The sequence below is a fragment of the Tamandua tetradactyla genome, chromosome 21 (assembly GCF_023851605.1).
Source record: "Tamandua tetradactyla isolate mTamTet1 chromosome 21, mTamTet1.pri, whole genome shotgun sequence".
Lineage (NCBI taxonomy): Eukaryota > Metazoa > Chordata > Mammalia > Pilosa > Myrmecophagidae > Tamandua > Tamandua tetradactyla.
This window is the reverse complement of record NC_135347.1, coordinates 50160019-50181692: the sequence shown is the minus strand read 5'-3', so window position 1 is coordinate 50181692 and position 21674 is coordinate 50160019. Positions and strand designations below refer to the sequence as shown.

The window sequence follows — 21674 nt, the reverse complement described above, 5'->3', positions numbered from 1 at the left end:
TCTGAAATGTAGAAAATTATGGAAGTAATTTTCTTGGATTAAATATTCTTTATGTGGTGGTGATAGATATGTTGGTTATTTTGACTGTGGCGATGGACTCACCGGTGTATACATATGTCAAAATTTGTCAAATTGTTCACTTATTGTATATGCCAATTATACCTCAATATAGTTGTTAAAAAGAAAGCGATTTGAGCCATAAAGGGTCACAGATGCTGAGCAGCTGGAGCACGTTTGCTGCAGTATAAACATCAGCCTTCTGTGGAAACTGCTCCGTAAGGAATGCACTTACAATCAGAAAAGACACAATACATTGTACTTCTCAGTGTCCTTCTGCTTCTTTTGAATTATATCTGCTTCATTCACTGACAGATTCGTTTTTACTCACAACAATGGGGAAATCTGGCTGCAAAGACGTAAAATGTATTATTATGCTTTCTGCATCATCAAGCAACTCACCAGCTAGGCTTATCTCTCACGTGCTGTTGTGGGGGAGGTAAGAGAAGGATTAACAAGTCAGGGGGGCCATCCTGGTGGTACCCAGCAGCAGAGCTGAGCTAGCAGCGCCAGAGCACGGCTATCTGCCCAGCTGTTCGTGACTGAAAACTACACCATTCTTTGGCACAATCATTAATAGCTGAGTAAAGAAGTGAAGTTAGAGACCTTTTCTTTCCATTTGCAAATGGAATGTTTAGATTTATAGTTAATTGATGGTCTTTTTCTTGTCTTTTTATTCTCTTCCCTTCCTTCCATCATTTCAGTCCCCTGCTTAAAACATGTCAATAGCTTCCCATTGTTGTAGTATAAACCCCCAAATCCTTCTCATGGTGTACAAGCTCTTTGTCTGGCCTGTGCCTACCAATTCAGCCCCATTTAGTCTGATTGCCAGTGATACCAACCCTCCCCCCAACCCCCACCTCCACCCCACCACCTCCTCTTCCTCTCTTCTAATCCCTTGCTGCCTTTGCTCAAGCCACATTAGCCTCTTTTTTTTCAGTTCCTGCAACACAGTGCTGTCTCCTACCTTGGGACATTCTGCATCAGAACATGCTGTTCCCTCTGTCAGTAGCCATTCTCCTGTCACCACCCCTCCCCTTTCCCTTTCACTTCTGTTCCCTCTTGGCTCAAACCAGTCATCCCCTCTTCAAGGAAGGCCGCCCTCACGTCCATAGCTCATTCCCACTATTATAAACTCTCGTAAGTACTCACCTTTGGTCTAGTGATCTTTGATTAGGTGACCCATCTTGATTACCTGATCCTGAACATGAGTAATCAAAAAGTATATTTTTCATTTTTTTCTTTTTTTTTGTCCTTTTATTTTCCTATTTTTTTTACTAATTAGTTTTTAAAATCTTGTTAATTTCTACTTGTTTGATAAATTCTATTCTTTCTTTTTTTAGGAAATATTTTTAAATGGATGAATGAACAAATTTAACCTTGATAATTTATTTCACTTTCATATTCCTTATTCTTTTTCTTTTTTTTTTTTAAATGGGCAGGCACCGGGAAACAAACCCAGGTCTCCAGCATGGCAGGCGAGAACTCTGCCTGCTGAGTCACAGTGGCCCGCCCTCATATTTCTTATTCTTAACAGAATATGTTTATTAACATCTTTGCTGCTGTTTAAAGAAAAATTGCAATGTTCTGTATCTTTTTTTATATACTAATAGTAGAGCCCTTCCACAAAAAGCTAATATTTATTATTCTAAATGAATTTTTAAATTCTTTGCTACCAAAGATGGGGCAATACCCTCTAACAGGTATTATACCTGCAATGGCCTTATAAGAATACCGATCAGTGCCATGTGCTGTGCTTCTTAATGTGAATTATTTCATTACACCTCTCAGAGTTAAGCATTATTATCCCCAGTATACTGGTGAGGAAAGTGAGATTCAGAAAAGTGAATGACTTCTGCAAGTTCACACAGCTGGAAGATTCTGAAACAAGGACTAGATTAGAGGTGTGTCTGATTCTATATCCCGTATCTTTTCACTACGCTAACTTTAAGTAAAATTCAACCAAAATAAATCAAAGCCTCAAAATGAACTTGGTTGCTTCTGTTTAGCCTTTGTTTTCTAATCTATTAAATAGAGATGGGCGGGCCGCGGTGGCTCAGCGGGCAAAGTGCTTGCCTGCTATGCCGGAGGACCTCGGTTCGATTCCCGGCCCCAGCCCATGTAACAAAAACGGAGAAACAGAATACAATAAAACAAGAAAATGTTTAAAAATGTTTCCCTTTCTTCCTTCCTTCCTTCCTTCTATCCTTCCTTCCTTCTCTCTGTCTTTCCTTTAAAAAAAAAAAAAAAAAAAAATAGAGATAATATGACCTGCTTTGTGATGTTACAGAGCGTGTAAGTGACAGCCAGAACTTGAAACTAATTTTTTTTTCAGATTATATCATCTCAGTCTTTATTGTTGAAACTACTTTTTAACTCAAGTCTAGTGCTGTTTATATGATACAACTGTATCATAACATACATATAAAACATGTTATGTACTTGCAGACTATATATAAGCTTATATTATGTGCCCATATACATAAGTTATGCCATTTATACAGAAATGTGGAGATCATATTATGGGTACATACATTCATATATATATATGTATATATATATATACCTTTGAACTCAAATATAAGGAAATCCTTAAGTAAGAAAATAAAAGTTTTCTCGTCAGTTTTTAGGGATAGAAGTTTATATCAGTTTATAATATTCATTAATTAAGTCATTCAACATATTTAAATGAAACTGTATAAATACATTGAATGTTAGAAAAATTACTTCTTTACACTCACACTTCATAAAACAATTTTTTAAAACTCTTTGAATTCATCTCAGACGTCAGTGTTTTGTCATCATTTCAGCCAGTTGAAAACTGGCTCTTGCGGTTTTACAGAGCATGTAATCTGCTTGTCCATCTAAGTTGTTTGAAATCCAGCACTTAAAAAAAATTTTTTTTTAAACATTACAATATACAGAAATAAATATTCTTACCATGTGATCATTCCATTCTTAGTATATAATCAATAACTCACAATATCATCACTTAGTTGTATTTTCATCACCATGATCATTTCTTACAGAAAAAGAAATAAAAAGAAAAAAGAAAAAAACTCATACATACCATACCCATTACCCCTCCCTCTCATTGATTGCTAGTATTTCCATCTACCCAATATATTTTAGCCTTTGTTTCCCCTATTTTTTTCTATACCCCTTATCACTCCCTTTCATTGATCACTAGCATTTCAATCTACTAAATTTATTTTAACATTTGCTCTCTCTATTATTTATTTATTTTTAATCTCTATGTTTTACTCATCTGTCCATACTGTAGATAAAAGGAGCATCAGACACAAGGTTTTCACAATCACACAGTCACATTGCAAAAGCTCTATCATTATACAATCATCTTCAAGAAACATGGCTACTGGAACACAGCTCTACATTTTCAGACACTTTTCTCCAGCCGCTCCAATATACCTTAACTAAAAAGGTGATATCTATGTAATGAATAAGAGTAACCTCCAGGATAACCTCTCGACTCTGAAATCTTTCAGCCATTGACACTTTATTTTGTCTCATTTCTCTCTTCCCCCTTTTGGTCGAGAAGGTTTTCTCAATACCTTGATGCTGAGTCCCATCTTATTCTAGGATTTCTGTCTCACGCTGCCAGGAAGTTCCACACCCCTGGGAGTCATGTCCCACGTAGAGAGGGAGAGGACAGTGAGTTTGCTTGTTGTGTTGGCTGAGAGAGAGAGAGGCCACATCTGAGCAACAAAAGAGGTTCTCTGGGAGTGACTCTTAGGCTTAATTTTAAGTAGGCTAGCCTATCCTTTGCAGGGTTAACTTTCATATGAACAAACCCAAAGATTGAGGGCTCAGCCTATTGCTTTGGTTGTCCCCACTGCTTGCAAGAATATCAGGAATTCTCCACATGGAGAAGTTGAATTTTCCCCCTTTCTCCCCATTTCCCCAAGGGGACTTTGCAAATGCTTTTTTATTCACTATTCAAATCACTCTGGTGAAATCCAGCACTTTTTGATTCTGCTCATGAGATCACTGGACATTTTATGTGCCATTTTGACAGTGCATTGTTCCTTTGCCCTTTAGTTTTTTTATTTGCAATCTCCATACCTGAATGATTATTGATTAAAAAAATTATGGCATATATATTCAAAAGAAGCTAAGTAATATATACAAATAGCTTTAAAAAGAATAATAATATGAACACTGCTTACTCATCATTCACCTTAAGAATTTGAATTGCACTAGTATTTTTTAATCCCTCTACATTTTTTGTCACATACATCCTGTTCCCTTTCCATCAGAACTCTGCAAAGAAAGTACTATATTGAATTTGGGATAATCCTCCTCTTGCTTTTTGGATTTTCGGTTTTATCTTGTGCCTATTTCATTGTTATGTCTTTAAAAGAATGTGTCTGTGCTGGTATAAAGTTGTTCATAATATTTTATTATTAACCTTTTGATTTCTGTAGGATGTGTACTTACAACTCCTCCTTCATTCCTGATATTGGTGATTTGTCTGACCTCCTTTTTCCTTGATCAGCCTAGCTAGATGCTTATCAATTTTGTTGATCTTTTCAAAGGACCACTTTTTTGGCTATGTTAATTCTTTGTATAGTTTGTGTATTTTCTATGTCTTTGGCTTCTCTATTTTCTTTCTTATTGGGTTTGCTTTGTGTTTACATCTTTCCTCTTTTCTAATATACATCTTTGTATATTCTCTTGCATTTCTGTATATTCTCTTACAAGTTCTTTTATATTTAAGCTATACATTTTTTCTCTAATGACTGCTTTAGCTGCCTCCCACAAATCTTGATATGTTAAATTTTCATTATCATTCAGTAAAAGATATTCCCTAATTTCCTTTGTGATTTCTTTTTTAATCCATAGTACTTAGATATGTGTTTTCAATTTCCAAATACTTGTGGTTTTCCTAGACATCACATTGTCATTAATGTCTAATTTAATTTTCATTGTGGTAAGAGAACATACTCCAGATGATTTCAGTCTTTTTAAACTTATTCAGAGTTGTTTTACGGCCTAGCATATGATCCATCTTGATAAAAGCCCCAAGTGCACTTGAACAGAAAGTGTATTCTCCTTGATTGCAGGTAAGGTCCTGTATCTGCTAATTAGGCTAAGGTGGTTGAAAGCATTGTTCAGATCTTCAGTCTTTGCTTATTTACTCATTTGTCTGGTCTAGTTGTTCTGTCCATTGCTAAGGGAGAGGTTAACAACCCTGTATTAGTTAGGGTTCTCTAGAGAAACAGAATCAACAGGGAACACTTGCAAATATAAAATTTATGAAAGTGTCTCATGTGATCGTGGGAACGCAGAGTCCAAAATCCACAGGGCAGGCTGCGGAGCCAATGACTCCAATGGATGGCCTGGATGAACTCCACAGGAGAGGCTCACCAGCCAAAGCAGGAATGCAACCTGTCTCCTCTGAGTCCTCCTTAAAAGGCTTCCCATGATTACATTTAGCATCACTAATTGCAGAAGACACTCCCCTTTGGCTAATTACAAATGGAATCAGCTGTGGATGTAGTTGACGTGATCATGACCTAAACCTATGAAATGTCCTCATTGCAACAGACAGGCCAGCGCTTGCCCAATCAGATAAACAGGTACCACAACTTGGCCAAGTTGACACCTGTCCCTAACCATGACAGTCCACCCCTTGTCAACTTGGCACCTATATATATATATATATCACCTTAGACCATACTTAATTTCCAAATGAAAACAAATAAGCACACATTTTTTTCTTTTACCTGACAATACTCAACTGTCCTGCATATAACTGGAAACACATTAAATCTCTCCAGAATAGGGTGCAAATCCTTGGGCAACATTCATTCTTAAACTTGATATCTTACAACTTAAATAGTATAACATGAACAAAACAGCATTACAGTCCTCGTTTCTGTAACTGATCACGTGGTTGAAGTTCATATTTATCACTACCTTCTCCCACTACCCATTCCATGTTCCCTTTCCCCTCAGCAAGCACTTCAGCTGGCCGTGGTTCTTTGCCTGGTTGGGTGACCCAAACCTTCATTCCTGAAGTTTCAGAGCCATTAGTAGTCCTGCCTGGATTGTGTTGTTGCAGTTTTCCATTGATTTTAATCACAGGGCATGGTAGTACTAATAGACGCCCCAGGGGATCTCCTATATTCCAAGAAAACTCTTCTTTACCTCCATTATGTAGTTGCAGTCCTACTTCCTTCTGATAGTCAGGGTCAATTACCCCAGACAATAATGTAATCCCCTTCTTGGCTTGTTGATCCAGAGGCATAAGTAACCCAAAGTGACCAGGTGGCAATCTTAATTTCCAGTTCAGTGGTATCACTGTTGTTTCTCCTGGAGAAACATTTTAGTTCCATTTTGGAACTAAAACCTGTAGACCAGCAGAACTCAGGGTAGCAGGGACAGGAAGCAAAAATTTTCCTAGTGGATCACTAGGGGTAATAGTGAGTGGCACCACACCCATTTCCACCCCTTGGTTCCTGGACCCATGGATCCTGGCTATGGGAGAAACAGCACCATACAGCGGACGCTGATTCAGAGCATACACAGCTTCCTGGAGAACATTACCCCAGCCTTTCAAGTTTTTGCCACCTAGTTGGCACTGCAATTGAGTTTTCAAAAGGCCATTCCACCGTTCTATCAATCCAGCTGCTTCTGGATGATGGGGAACATGGTAAGACCAGAGAATTCCATGAGCATGTGCCCATTCCCACACATCATTTGCTGTGAAGTGTGTTCCTTGATCTGAAGCAATGCTATGTGGAATACCATGACAATGGATAAGGCATTCTGTAAGCCCATGGATGGCAGTTTTGGCAGAAGCATTGCATGTAGGGAAAGCAAACCCATATGCAGAGTATGTGTCTATTCCAGTTAGAACAAATCGCTGCCCCTTCCATGAAGAGAGTGGTCCAATGTAATCAACCTGCCACCATGTAGCTGGTTGGTCACCTCGGGGAATGGTGCCATATCGGGGGCTGAGTGTGGGTCTCTGCTGCTGGCAGATTGGGCACTCAGCAGTGGCTGTAACCAGGTCAGCCTTGGTGAGTGGAAGTCCATGTTGCTGAGCCCATGCATAACCTCTATCCCTACCACCATGACCACTTTGTTCATGAGCCCATTGGGCAATAACAGGAGTTGCTGGGGAAACAGGCTGACTGGTATCCATAGAACGGGTCATCTTATCCACTTGATTATTAAAATCTTCCTCTGCTGAAGTCACCCTCTGGTGTGCATTCACATGGGACACAAATATCTTCATGTTTTTAGCCCACTCAGAAAGGTCTACCCACATACTTCTTCCCCAGACCTCTTTGTCACCAATTTTCCAATTATGGTCTTTCCAAGTCCCTGACCATCCAGCCAAACCATTAGCAACAGCCCATGAGTCAGTATACAAACGCACCTCTGGCCAGTTTTCCTTCCAAGCAAAATGAACAACCAGGTGCACTGCTCGAAGTTCTGCCCACTGGGAGGATTTCCCCTCACCACTGTCCTTCAAGGACACCCCAGAAAGGGGTTGTAATGCTGCAGCTGTCCACTTTCGGGTGGTACCTGCATATCGTGCTGAACCATCTGTAAACCAGGCCCGAGTTTTCTCTTCCTCAGTCAATTCACTGTAAGGAACTCCCCAAGAGGCCATAGCTCTGGTCTGGGAAAGAGAAGGTAATGTGGCAGCAGGAGTGGAAACCATGGGCATTTGTGCTACTTCTTCATGTAACTTACTTGTGCCCTCAGGACCTGCTCTGGCTCTATCTCATATATACCATTTCCATTTCCAATAGAGTATTGCTGTGCACGCACAACTTTATGGCTTGGTGGGTCAGACAACACCCAACTCATGATAGGCAACTCAGGTCTCATGGTAACTTGGTGGCCCATGGTTAAGCGTTCAGTCTCTACTAAGGCCCAATAGCAGGTCAAAAGCTGTTTCCCAAAAGGAGAGTAGTTATCTGCAGTAGATGGTAAGGCTTTGCTCCAAAATCGTAAGGGTCTGCATTGTGATTCTCCTATAGGGGCCTGCCAAAGGCTCCAGACAACATCTCTATTTGCCACTGACACTTCCAGCACCATTGGATCTGCTGGATCATACGGCCCAAGTGGCAGAGCAGCTTGCACAGCAGCCTGGACCTGTTGCAGAGCCTCCTCTTGTTCAGGTCCCCACTCAAAATTAGCAGCTTTTCTGGTCACTCGATAAATGGGCTGGAGTAGCACACCCAAATGAGGAATATATTGTCGCCAAAATCCAAAAAGACCAACTAGGCGTTGTGCCTCTTTTTTGGTTGTGGGAGGGGCCACATGCAGCAATTTATCCTTCACCTTAAAAGGGATATCTCGACATGCTCCACACCACTGGACACCTAGAAATTTTACTGAGGAGGAAGGCCCCTGTATTTTTGTTGGATTTATCTCCCTTCCTCTGACACGCAAATGCCTTACCAGTAAATCTAGAGTAGTTGCTACTTCTTGCTCACTAGGTCCAATCAACATGATATCATCAATATAATGGACCAATGTGATGTCTTGTGGGAGGTAGAAATGATCAAGGTCTCTGCGAACAAGATTATGACATAGGGCTGGAGAGTTGATATACCCCTGAGGTAGGACAGTGAAAGTATACTGCTGACCTTGCCAGCTGAAAGCAAACTGTTTCTGGTGGTCCTTACTAATAGCTATTGAGAAAAAAGCATTTGCCAGATCAATAGCTGCATACCAGGTACCAGGGGATGTATTGATTTGCTCAAGCAATGATACTACATCTGGAACAGCAGCTGCAATTGGAGTTACCACCTGGTTGAGTTTACGATAATCCACTGTCATTCTCCAAGACCCATCTGTTTTCTGCACAGGCCAAATAGGAGAGTTGAACGGGGATGTGGTGGGAATCACGACCCCTGCATCTTTCAAGTCCTTAAGAGTGGCAGTAATCTCTGCAATCCCTTCAGGAATATGGTATTGCTTCTGATTTACTATTTTGCTTGGTAGGGGCAGTTCTAGTGGCTTCCACTTGGCCTTTCCCACCATAATAGCCCTCACTGCACGAGTTAGAGAACCAACGTGGGGATTCTGCCAGTTGCTCAGTATGTCTATGCCAATTATACATTCCGGAACTGGGGAAATAACTACAGGATGGGTCCGGGGGCCCAATGGACCCACTGTGAGATGGACCTGAGCTAAAACTCCATCGATCACCTGGCCTCCATAAGCCCCCACTCTGACTGGTGGTCCAGAGTGACATTTTGGGTCCCCTGGAATTAATGTCACTTCTGAACCAGTGTCTAATAATCCCCAAAATATCTGATCATTTCCTTTTCCCCAATGCACAGTTACCCTGGTAAAAGGCCATCAGTCTCCTTGGGGAAGACTTAGAGGAAGGTTAACAGTATAAATTTGTGGCAGTGTAAAGGTTTCTCCCCCATAGGGACCTCGCCTCCCCTTCATTCAAGGGGTTCAGGGTCTGTAAACTGTTTCAAGTCTTGAAATTGATTAAGGGGCCGTGACTCTGTGTTTTTGTAATTCAGATTAGACTTCTGTTCCCTTGACCTAGAACTTTTTTGTTTATACAGCTCCAACAAGAATTTAGTAGACTGCCCTTCTATTATATTTCTAGGCCCCCCATGATTTACTAGCCAATGCCACAAATCTCTGCGTGTCATATAATTTTGATGCCTCCTTTGAGTTTGTTGTCTATTATCATAGCCGCGTCTACCCTGTCTTTGGTGATTAAGTGCTGCCACCTGGCTTCTGCCAACTCGGGATCCTGTCATCCCCATTGTGTTTAAGGATTCCAGCTCAGTAACAGCAGTTCCTACAGTAATATCTGACCTACAGAGAAGTGCAACCACAGAGCTCTTGAGGGATGATGGTGCTAGTCTCACAAACTTATTTCTCACTGTTCTGGTAACAGGTGCATCCTCTGCTCATTCCTGGGGTGTAAGAGCAGGCTTTGCATGATAAATCCACTCTAACATTCCAATCTCTCTAAGCCTTGGATCCCCTCATCTACATTATACCAGGGCAGTTCTGGCATTTCAACCTCAGGTAATGTTGGCCACCTTTTGATCCATGTTTCAACCAACCAACATCTCTATAACTCTTATTTCTACAAAACTCTGTAAAGGTGTCAAAAACATTATCCCCCAGAGTCTGGCTTCGTACAAGTGAAGCATTAGGAGAATCGAATGATGATATTTTGACTATCTCCTTTGCCAACTCACTCCATGGATTGGGAGTGTCATTCTGATTATGGGAATCAGAGTCTTTAGTGTCTCTGAGTCCAGTCAGAGTAGAAAATCATTCATAAAAACCCATTTTTAAGATTCTGTTCCTTAAGAACCACTCCTGGTACCAAGATGTATTAGTTAGGGTTCTCTAGAGGAACAGAATCAACAGAGAACACTTGCAAATATAAAACTTATGAAAGTGTCTCACGTGATCGTGGGAACGCAGAGTCCAAAATCCACAGGGCAGGCTGCGAAGCCGATGACTCCGATGGATGGCCTGGATGAACTCCACAGGAGAGGCTCACCAGCCAAAGCAGGAATGAAACCTGTCTCCTCTGAGTCTTCCTTAAAAGGCTTCCCATGATTACATTTAGCATCACTAATTGCAGAAGACACTCCCCTTTGGCTGATTACAAATGGAATCAGCTGTGGATGTAGCTGACGTGATCATGACCTAATCCTATGAAATGTCCTCATTGCAACAGACAGGCCAGTGCTTGCCCAATCAGATAAACAGGTACCACAACTTGGCCAAGTTGACACCTGTCCCTAACCATGACAAATCCTATGCTAGAATTGTGAATTGTCTATTTATCTCCTTAGTTCTGTCAATTTTTGTTTCATGTATTTTGGGGCTCTATTAGGCTCATACAAACTCATGAACACTATAGTTTACCATTATGAAATGTTCCTCTTTATCACTGGTAATACTCCCTGTATTACTGTTTACTTTATCTGATGTTAATATTGACACTCTAGTGGTTTTTTTGTGTCCTATTTGTATGGTATATTGTTTATTCTTTCATTTATGCTCAACTCACCTGCATCTTTATATTTCAAATGCATTTACTACAGACAGTAAATAGTTGGACCTTGCTTTTTGTAAAGGAAAAAAAAATCTACTCTGACAATCTCTGCCTTTTACTGGTTTAGTCCAATTACTTTTAATGTAATTTTTTATATGGATTTTGGTATACCCTTCTATTGTTTGTTATCTGTTTGTCCCTTCTGTCTTTTTTTTTTTTTTTTTTTCGCTGCTGTCTTTCTCTTTTCTTTCCTTTCAGTCTTTTTTTTTTTTTCTTTTGCATGGGCAGGCACTGGGAATCAAACCCAGGTCTCCAGCATGGCAGGTGAGAATTCTGCCACCAAGCCACCATTGCACTGCCCCCTTTCAGTCTTATTTTATTGTTTGAAATTTTTTTTAGATTTCTATTCTAATTTATCCATTGGCTTTTTTTTTTTTTTTGTATGCTGTATGGTGGGGTCACATTTCATATTTTTCCATGTTGAGTACCCTATTATTGCAGCAACATTTGTTGAATTTTTGTTTGTTTGTTTGTTTTACTTGTTTTATTTGGGAGGGGCAGAGTACATGGACCAGGAATCAAACCCAGCTTTCTCGCATGTAAGGTGAGAATTCTACCACTGAACTATCCTTGTACCCCCCTATCCATTGGCTTTTAAGCTATATCTCTTTATATTAATTTTAATGGTTGCCTTAGGGGTTAGAATGCATATCTTTAATTTTTCACACTCTACATAGAGTAAATGTTTTATCCCTTTACATAAAATGTAGAAATATTGCAACCATATAGGACTCTTTGTCCTCCATCCAACTCTATGCTACAGTTGTCGTATGTATTACATCTACATATGTTAACCTCACAAGAAAATGTTACAACAGTCATGTGTGTTATAAATTAAGAGGGAAAGCGTTTTTTACATTTACTCAGATTTTATCATTTATGATGCGTTTCATTCCTTCCTGAATCTTTGAATTTCCATCTGGTATCATTTCCCTTCCTCCTGAAGTTTCTTTTAGTATTTCTTGGAGTGCAGTTCTGCAGACACAAATTCTCTTAGTTTTTTCTTATCTGAAAATGTTGCTTCACTTTCATTCTTCAAGCATATTTTCTAGGTTGGCAGGGCTTTTTGTTCTTTCATTACTTGAAAGATGTTCCAACTGTTTTCTGGATCTCATTGTTTCTAATAAGAAATCACCTTTCAAATCATTGTTTCCCTGTCTGCAATGAGTCACACTACTTTGGCTGCTTTCAAGATCTTCTCTTTATTTTTCATTTTCCCAAGTTTGACTCCGATATGCATAGGCATGACTACTTAAATTATATTCTACTGAGAATATTGAATTTGTAAGTGTATGTCTTTCAACAAATTTGGGAGGTTTTCAGCAATTACTTCTCTATGATTTTTTTTGCCCCAAATTCTTTCTCTTATTCTTTTCGGGCTCTAATTATGCAAATGTAAGATCTTTTGATATTGTCTCACAATTTCTTCACTATCTGTTTATTTTTTTCTCTATAATTTTTTCTTGAGATTGTGCAATTTCTATCATTATAGGTCAAGTTCACAGATTCATTCCTCTATCATCATGCTGTTAAGTGTATCCAGTGATTTTTGTGTGAAACTAATTTTATGAAATATTTTATTTATTATATTTTTCAATGGTAGAATTTCCATCAGATTCTTTTAAATATATTTTTCTTTTTCTGCTTAATTTTCCTATCTATTCATTCAAAGCTTATTTTCTTTTACTTCCTTAAGCATGGTTATAATAGTTGCTTTTAAATTCTTGTCTGCTAATCCAGGATTTGAGACATCATGGGATTAGTCTCCATTAATTATATTTCCTCTTGAGTATGGGTCACATTTTCCAATTTCTTCATAAGTAGAGCAATCTCTGATTCTATTATGGACAATAATATAATGAAACTTCAGAATAAGTTACAATATTGAGACTGGATTCAATTATACATTTCTGAAGATTGTTTATGTTTTTGTTCTGGCAGACAATTAACTTTGATGTACTCAGAAGGCAAACACTGTCTCTGGGATGATATTTTGACTCATATCACTTCTTTTAGGCTTAGTTGGACTTCTTGGAATCTGTCCCACAAATTCCAAGTTCAGTTTCCAAGTTCAGTCAGGTTTTTTGGCAAGTTTATATTCAGAATTCGGGACTCTTCCTCTCTGCTGCTCTACCACTTTCAAGCAGTGGTGTTGACCTGAGTTCTGTTTTCTGCTTCTCTAGGCCAGAAGACCCCAGATTTTTGTTTGTTTGTTTATCAGTGTCAGTCACTCCACACAGTGCCAGCTGAGGTCTAGCTATTGGCTGAAAGCATAAAAACAATGAATTTACCATATGCCTCTTTCTCCTTCAGAATATTCCTACTTTTATTTACTCTCTAGTACTTCCAGTTAGTTATTTTATATTTTGTCCAGACCATGTATTGTTATCTGCAAATGGATTGACTCACTAAAACTTTACTGGTCACAATGAAAGGGGAACTCCTTTGTTTTTTTAAAAATGTTTCTATTAATATATATAATATATATAAATACACATACACACATACATTTCCATAAATAATATGTTGATTAGTTTGCCTTTGCCTATTTTTGAAATATATTTAAATGAACTTGTCCATGTCTAGTCTCTTTTGTTACAATTGTATTTTTGAGACTTAGTGGTTTGTTTATTCATGTTTATTGCTATACAGTTATACTGTCCAGAAATATGCCACAATTTATTTAGTCATTTTACTACTGTACTGTAAGCACTAGGACAAGTATTTATTGTCACTTAGAGCAACTACAAACAATGCTGTCAAGAACGTTTCTGTCTATAGTTTTACTAGATGTATGAGAGAGATTCTCTAGGAGTGAACCTCGAGGCAGTAGAGTATATAGTTCTTCAACCTTACTCGGTAACGCTGAAATATTTTCCAAAATGGTCGTATTGATTTAACTATCACTTACTGTTAATAAGAGTTCCCACTGCTTCCCATTTTTTCCTAAACTTAGTATTCTGAGATTTCCTCAATTTTTCCAATCTCATAGGTGTGACTAGAATCTCATAGTTATTATAATTTGTATGTCCCTGTTCAATAGTGAAGTCTAATAGCTTTTCATATGTACATTAGGAATTCTTGTTTGATGAATATTTTCATTAAACCTCTTTAAGTGTTTCTTTATGTCATATACTTCTAGTATTGTTTCTCTCCCATTTTCTTTATGCTTTTCTTCTGGAACTTCGATTAGAGGCATGCTAGATGTCTTACTCCACTCTCTATGTCTCCTAACCTCTCTGTCATATTCCCATTTCTTTTCCTATCCAGCTGCGTTCTAGGTATTTCCAGATCTATCTTCCAGTTCCACATCTTGTCTTCTGTGTAACCCATTCAGTGAGTTTTAAATTTTAATTATTATATCTCTTCTTTCTTTAGAAATTCTTTTTGGTGCTTTGTCAAAGAGGTCATTTTTGTTGTTGCAGTTCCTGCATCATACTTTTGATTCTTTTCTATTTCTTAAACCATAGTAATATTCTTTTTCATATTCTTCACATGGGAAATCCAATATTTGTAGTCTTTGTGAGCCTTGCTATGTTGTCTGGTGCATCTTCTGACTCTTGGTGTCTTATTTACTTTTGTCTCATAATTTAGACTGATCTTATATTCTTTGAATTTTTATCTACGGTAATTCTTTGAGAACAAGGTTTAAAGTGCATTTCTCCATAGAGGATTTGCATCTGCTGCCATAAATCACCTGGGGGCACTACAAACAGTGCTACTTTACCATAAATTTCACTTTTTCTGTTGCAGCCCAAACAGGCAATGTGAATTCTGACTCTAAATCTGCATGAACATGTGCTGCTTGTGACTGAATTCTAAAAGTGAAACTTTTTTTTCCCACTCCACCTAGAACTAAAGCTGAGACCAGAAAGCATCTCTATCAGATCTCTCTATGGGACAGAATTTATTTAGTTGTCTCACTGATGATCTTTTGGGGCCTGCAGCTCCATGTAAAGTTCTGATCCAACTTCCACCTGATGTGGGCCTCTAGCTTTGGCTCCTGAGCCATTAAAACACAAGCTCTGGGTCTTTGGGAACCTAAAGGGTCCTCCGGAGCAAATGTCTGCTCTAGTGCCTCCTTATATAGCTGCATTAGGGCTTTCTAATGATTTCTGGACTTTCAATCTTCTTATTTTTCTGCCTACTGAAGTACGTTTGCGGAGATGTTCGTAAATATTTTATCCATAAATTTTAGTTCTTTCCAGACATGGTGTCTACCATTTCTGTAATCAGAACTGCAATGCTTCCTAAAGTGATCTTTAAAAGGCATATGAAATCTTAAATCCCTGCTCTCAAAAAAACTAATCTATTTTAAATATATTTGCTTCCCTTCTTTGTTAGATGGTCTATAAACATCCAAAGTTAGCATTGATTGAGCTCTTTTCTAGCTAATATATTTACGCAGATGGTATTTTGTTGTTCAAAATAAATTAATATAAATTATATCTAAAATATATTCTTAAGTGAAAAAAGTAAGGTGTGTAACTGAGTGAATACTGTGCCACCAGTACATGCCTGTGTGTGTGTGTGTGTGTGTGTGTGTGTGTGCACAAGCATGCACACACATGCTCTGCAGTGGTTGTCTCTGAGGATGGGAACTGGATAACTGAGAGACACAAATAGTAGGAAGTCTTACTTTTTAACTGTATACCCTTTCATCCCTTTGTTTGAATTTCTCATCCTGTGCATATACTACCTATTTAAAAGTAATTTTGAAATAATTATAAAATAAAAAATTAATTGAGATAGTGCCTATGAGAGACATTGTAAAGACTCAATATAAGTCAACTCCTTCCTGAGGGTTAATTCTAAAGAAAAAGCTACTCACTTCCTATTCGGCCATATATGGCATATACTGTATCATGTAGAGGTATGTATTAGAGCAAGACATGTGGGCAGAAGCATCAGTTATGATACATATGCAGAAATATACTGAGTTTGGTGACCTCAGTAGAGATATGCTGATTTGCAGGTAATTGCTGGCCAATAGAAAAAATAAGTCTTTTCTAGGGTGAGAGAGAAATTCAGACTCACAGTTTTGGCTTTGGTTATGGACAGTAAACAGACCTTGTCCTTTCCATAGGCTTCTAGATAGAGGCAAAAGGTATCCAGTTGTTAATTTCAATACTTGCACTCTGGATGTTTTTAAAGTATTGTGTCACCATCCTGTTAGGACAATTTTACAATCATTCATTCCACATTTTCAGGTCAGGAACTTTGACGTAAAATGAGATCATTCTAACCCGAGTTTTCTTTCTGCATATTCAGAAATGATCATCACCAGAATGATGCTTATAAGATCTGATTCTACTAAAAAGATATGCAAATGCCTCAAATTTTAAGTCTTTCCCCTCTATGCCATGCGTCCAAACAATGGCACAATAGTACAAGAATACATCCCAAAAGAAGTCCTGCTTTTTGAAAACCTAAACACATCTTCTCTTTTCTTCTGAAAGCATGTGATTTGACTTGAGTTTCTTAACTGTTCTGATAATATGCATTTCAATCATATATCTCGAGAAAGATTCTGATCACTTATGTCTGATATTACAATTGATGCAGAATCTTGACTTTCTCAAAACATGACTCACTAACAGAAGCGTTTGAACTATCTTCCTTTATAATATAAAATTGTCTAGTCCAAAACGAACCCCATCAGTTACAAGGGGCAGCAGGTGGACAAATCACACTCTACAGCAATTTTGATATTCAGGGTTTGGCTTTTATGTTCTTTAAGATAAACTGTTTTACGTTCTCACCAGGACCTTTGGTGGTAAAGAACTGTGAAGTTAGAACGGTAAATAGCTTTACTAATCATCTTTTTTTTTTTTTTCTCCCTGTTCTCACCATTTCCCGAAGGGGGCTTTGCAAATACTTTTCCACTCACTGATCGAATCACTCCGGGATTCATCGGGGCATCACTCTGGACAAACCAACAAAATCTCATGTCCTACCTGAAATTCCAAGTCTTAATTTGCTTAAACTTCCATTTTTAACTCAGGAAACTACAAAGGAGAAAAAAAAAGCAACTGAGGCAGGCTGACATACCAACAATCCATTGTGGTGCTAATTAAGACCCCTATCTCCAGGGGAAGGGCGGAACTGTGACAGACAAGTCATGCTGAAATTAGCAAGTGTGCTACTCTTCACGAGATAAGCCCATTCCTACACAAATCCTGCCTGGGCAGCTTTTGCAGATTTATGGCACCCAGAAAACCCCTCCCCAGACAACTCACGTAGTTCTCCTTCTTCTTGCCTCCCCTTGCCTGTTTCCCCATACCCTTTCTTTGTCCTAAGCAGGTATATAAAGTGTTTCTACCACTTTTCTTTGAGCGGTAACTTTCTTTTAGCATTGCTCCCACGCGTGTCGCTTAGCTCAATAAACTTATTCTCCACCTTGGATTTCAAGTTTGTTTTCAATTCAACAGAAGTTAGTAAAATTTCTAAAAAGAAGATCAAGTCAATGAAGTTAGGTGGAAGAAATGTGAAGTTAGGTATAAAGAAATGAAGAATATTCTATTTTAGGGAAGATTAGGTGAAACAGATGATAAAAGCAGACCTTTAAAAAAACTATCATTCTAAATCGAGCCAGACTTACAGATTTGATCTGGCCAGCTTCCTAACAAATTGAACCTAAAGTCAATTGCAATCATTTTACCTATACATTTGAACAACTGTAGCGTGTGCCAATTACTAATTAATTTGAAATATCCCTAGTACTTGAAGTAATTTTGGTTTTGTGGAAACAGGTAGAAAATTGTCTGTGGCTGATTTTGTTCATTCGTACAAATTGTTTAATATCAGCAAAAGCAAATGCTGCCACCAGGCTCATCTGGTACCATGAGTGGGGAATGAAGGAAGACTGAACCACACAGGCCCAGCAACCCTTCCTAGAAGCTGACACTGTGAGAGAGGTCAGACTAGCAGACATCATCGAAAAATTCCTTCCAAGACAAATAACAATTTTCAGGTGTTTGAAATACACCAATGATGTCTTTCTCCCATCATGTACTCCTCCCTCTGCAATGGCTTTTTCCCCTCAGCCTGTAACAGTGACCAAGTGTTTTCATATTCTGAGAAACAAATGCCCCTTGACTTTGAAGGTCCCCTATCGCCAGGCTGTTTCTTTCACCCTTCACAACCAAATTCTTTGAAGTTATAATCCTCAACTGTTGCCTCTAATTCCTCCCATGAACAAGAATCTCTCTGATGACAATAACAACAGAGCCTTCTTCACTCCAGGGCACCGTTTAAGCAATCAATGTTCACTCACTATCTGCACACCATCCTACTAAATAGGTTCCATTGTTATTTCCATTTTACAGTTCTTTGTTTTTTGTTGTTGCTGTTTTGTTTTAATGACATTTCCTCAGTGAACTGAGGAAAGCAGAGCATGGGTGAGCAGCAAGTAGGTCCAACTCTAGTGAGCCAGGCTTCGGAGTAGGTAAGCCGAGGCGAGGAAGCACCTACCTCTAGAGCGGGCAGCGCAGGAGTGAGTGGGCCGACAGAAAGGACCCATGCTTCCGATGGAGCAGGATTCAGAAACCAGTGAGAAGCTGGCTGACTTCTCTCTTAACTTCTGATGACAAGAGTGGAGGGAAACACCGTGACAAAGTTGAGTTCCTATCAAATGCCAGTATCACTATGGGACACATCTCGCTGGCTTGGATGACACTTTGAGAATCAATTCAACCCCAGTTTCTCCTGTAAGTATGGGCTCCAAAAGAGCCAAGCTGCTCTAAGAGATGTGTATGCCACCATCCACACCTACTGTGAAGAACCACACCCAGCTTGTCAAGCTACCAGGTTGATGCTATACTTTCTTCATCATCCTCTACTTCTTGATAAATGTACTTTAAAAAGCCTCATGAAAAAAGTGTTTAATTTGGCTAAGTGAGCATGACATAGAGGTAATAGTAAGCTATTCTCCAGCCCCTTCATTCCTCTAACTAATCTGAGGGGGGCCAGAATGTCCCCCTTTTCATACTCAATTTATTGTACTTAGGCTTCCAGTGGCCCCACTCCTGCCAAAATCACCAATGAATTCCCTAGTCCCAAATCCAGTGGATAATTTGTATTGCTCATTTACAGGAATGCAGTTGAAGAACTCATTTCTTCTTGTACCTCTACTCCCTTGATTTGTGATCCTATTCTCTCCAGTTTTTCTTGTGCCACTCTGATAGGTTTCTTCAGGTTTCCCGTGTGGATACATCCTCCTCCTCTGGGCAGCCTCTGGATCTCCTTCTTGGCCGACCACCCCTGCCTCTCTGTGAGCTCTCCTGGGTGACTGCAGGCACTGTCTTGGTTTTAATCGCCATCTGTAAGCATATTCTCCCCAACCTGGGTCTCTTTCTTTTGGTTGTTCCACAAGTACTTGATACCATATGCCTAAAACTGAACTAGTCATTCACCCCATCTAATTTGCTCCTTTTCCAGCCCCTCATATTTATTCTCTCATTTTATGGTACCACCACTAGCTGCTCACCACTGAGTGTTACCCTAAACTCCTTCTTCCTTCTCACCTCCCCGCATCCCAGTCAGTGAGCCTAACCTGGATTTTACCTCTTGAATACATTTTTAGCTTTTCTCCCCTCCCTTTCCTACTGTCATTGCCCTGTCTCTCTGGCCATGGTGCAAACCTAATGCAATGATGTGCTCAAAGCTCTCCAATGGCTTTCATTAAGGATGGAAGAAAGGTCAAGCTTTTTAACAAGAACTAAGAAAGCTTTCATGACAGTGTCCTAACTTTTTCATTTCCTGCCTCCCTACACCTTGAATTTTCTCTCTGTGCTGGTGGTTTTTCTCATACGGCATGCTGTTTTATGTGCCTTTAATTGTGCTATTACTTGCCCCTTCCTTCCCAACTTTCTCCTCATGGCCTCCCTTCAGCAGTTCTTTCTTGAACCCCTTCGGGTTCCACCTCTGTGCTCCCGGAGTACTTGGGACCTACCCATCTCTGTTCATTCTCCATATTATTTAAACTATCAGTGAAGGTGTCTGTCTCCAGTAGTAAACCACAAGTTCTCCAAGAACAAAAACTGGCAGTTTTCATTTTTGTACCTTCTGTGGCAAATACACTTTCTGGCACATGGTAGGCCTGTAATAAATTCTTATTGGACTGAACTAAACAGTGTTGTAATTGTTCCTTTCTCTCTGCTAAGAAGGGAGGAGCCCCTTATCTCTATGATTTTAAATGGTCTCATAAATATTTCATCCAGTGAGCACAGGACTAAATGGACCAGTTCCTCACTCATGTCCACCATCCATTTCAGGGCAGCAGCCTGCTCCATATACTTCCAGGCTCAGAGGGTGGAATTCTTGAGACATGTGACTTGGAAGAGCATTAACTTGAAAAAGGTGGAGGCAAATTCTTGCAAGGATCTTTGGGCAAGTATGTATGAATTTCAAAAGAACTGATTTCTGACATTACCAGATTCTTGGTTGTTTAGTAGCTCATTTTACTTTCTTCTTACAAACTCCTTACAAACTCGGGCATGTAATATAAATGAGGACAGAAGGCTTTCTTAAAAAAGACATAATTATGCAGAAAGAAAGGACAGTGAAACCAGGATTACCATACATATTTATTTTATTAATAACCATGTTAAGTGCTTGAGTTTTTCTAAGCTATGCTTAGAGATTTACTTTTTACACACAGTAAGTGTTTGACTACCACCCAGTATTTTGACTGTCATTTCATTTCTTTCCTGGGATTTTAGGAGTGAGGAGACAGCAGAGGGCAATTGCAGTTGAGTGGTATTTTTTTTTTTTAGTGTAGTTTTGTTTTTTATTAATAGTTATCTTGTCTGCCTTAGGGTTTTTCTCTTGGTCCAGCTATCTCAATACTAGAGCAAAATGCATTTAAAATACATTTTGGTATATAGAACATCTTTGCAAAAGGGAACTCACTATTCTTGGCATAGTAATTTAAAGATACAGGAAAGTCTTCTTTTCCTTAAAAATAATTTGCTAATAAGTATTGTCTTTTTAAAGATTAGCAGTGAGCTGAAGTACTTTGAAAAATCCTTTTCCAACCCAGGGGTCTTCTGTGAGGTTGTTCCAGGACCGTGATGGTGACATCTAGGACAGAATAAAACCTATATACTTCTGACAACCTCACTTCTGACTTTCCTCTCTCCTCTGGGCTTTTTGAAGACTCTTATTCCTTCTTTTCCTTTCATATGCTTATTCCAAACTTCTCTTGTCTTTTCCTTTTCTTCTTCTTTCTGTGTCTTCCTTTGGCGGCAAGTAGAGTTGGACTTCTCATGAACTTCTGTGCCCTCTGCGCAGTGGTGAGCAGAAGGGGCTTGGGCTGGATCCACCCCTCCTCCTCCCCTCGCCCATCTTGGTCTCTACCGTAAGTCAGCTCCCCTGGAACTGCAGGAGATGGCAAGATAACAAGCGAGAGCAGAGGAAGGGTAAGGGAGCCTCTGCCTTTTCCTGACATTCCAGCCCTGCTGTGCCCAGAGAGCCAGGGAAATCTCTGCCAGAGAACTAAGAAACTTTGGGTCATAAAATTGTG

At 39.2% G+C, this 21674-nt stretch overlaps 1 protein-coding gene across 10 annotated transcripts in view; it reads right to left on the bottom strand.

Moving 5' to 3' along the window:
• ACOT12 (acyl-CoA thioesterase 12) overlaps positions 1-21674 on the bottom strand; it is a 66286-nt gene that overhangs the window by 20596 nt on the left and 24016 nt on the right. The window lies entirely within an intron of this gene.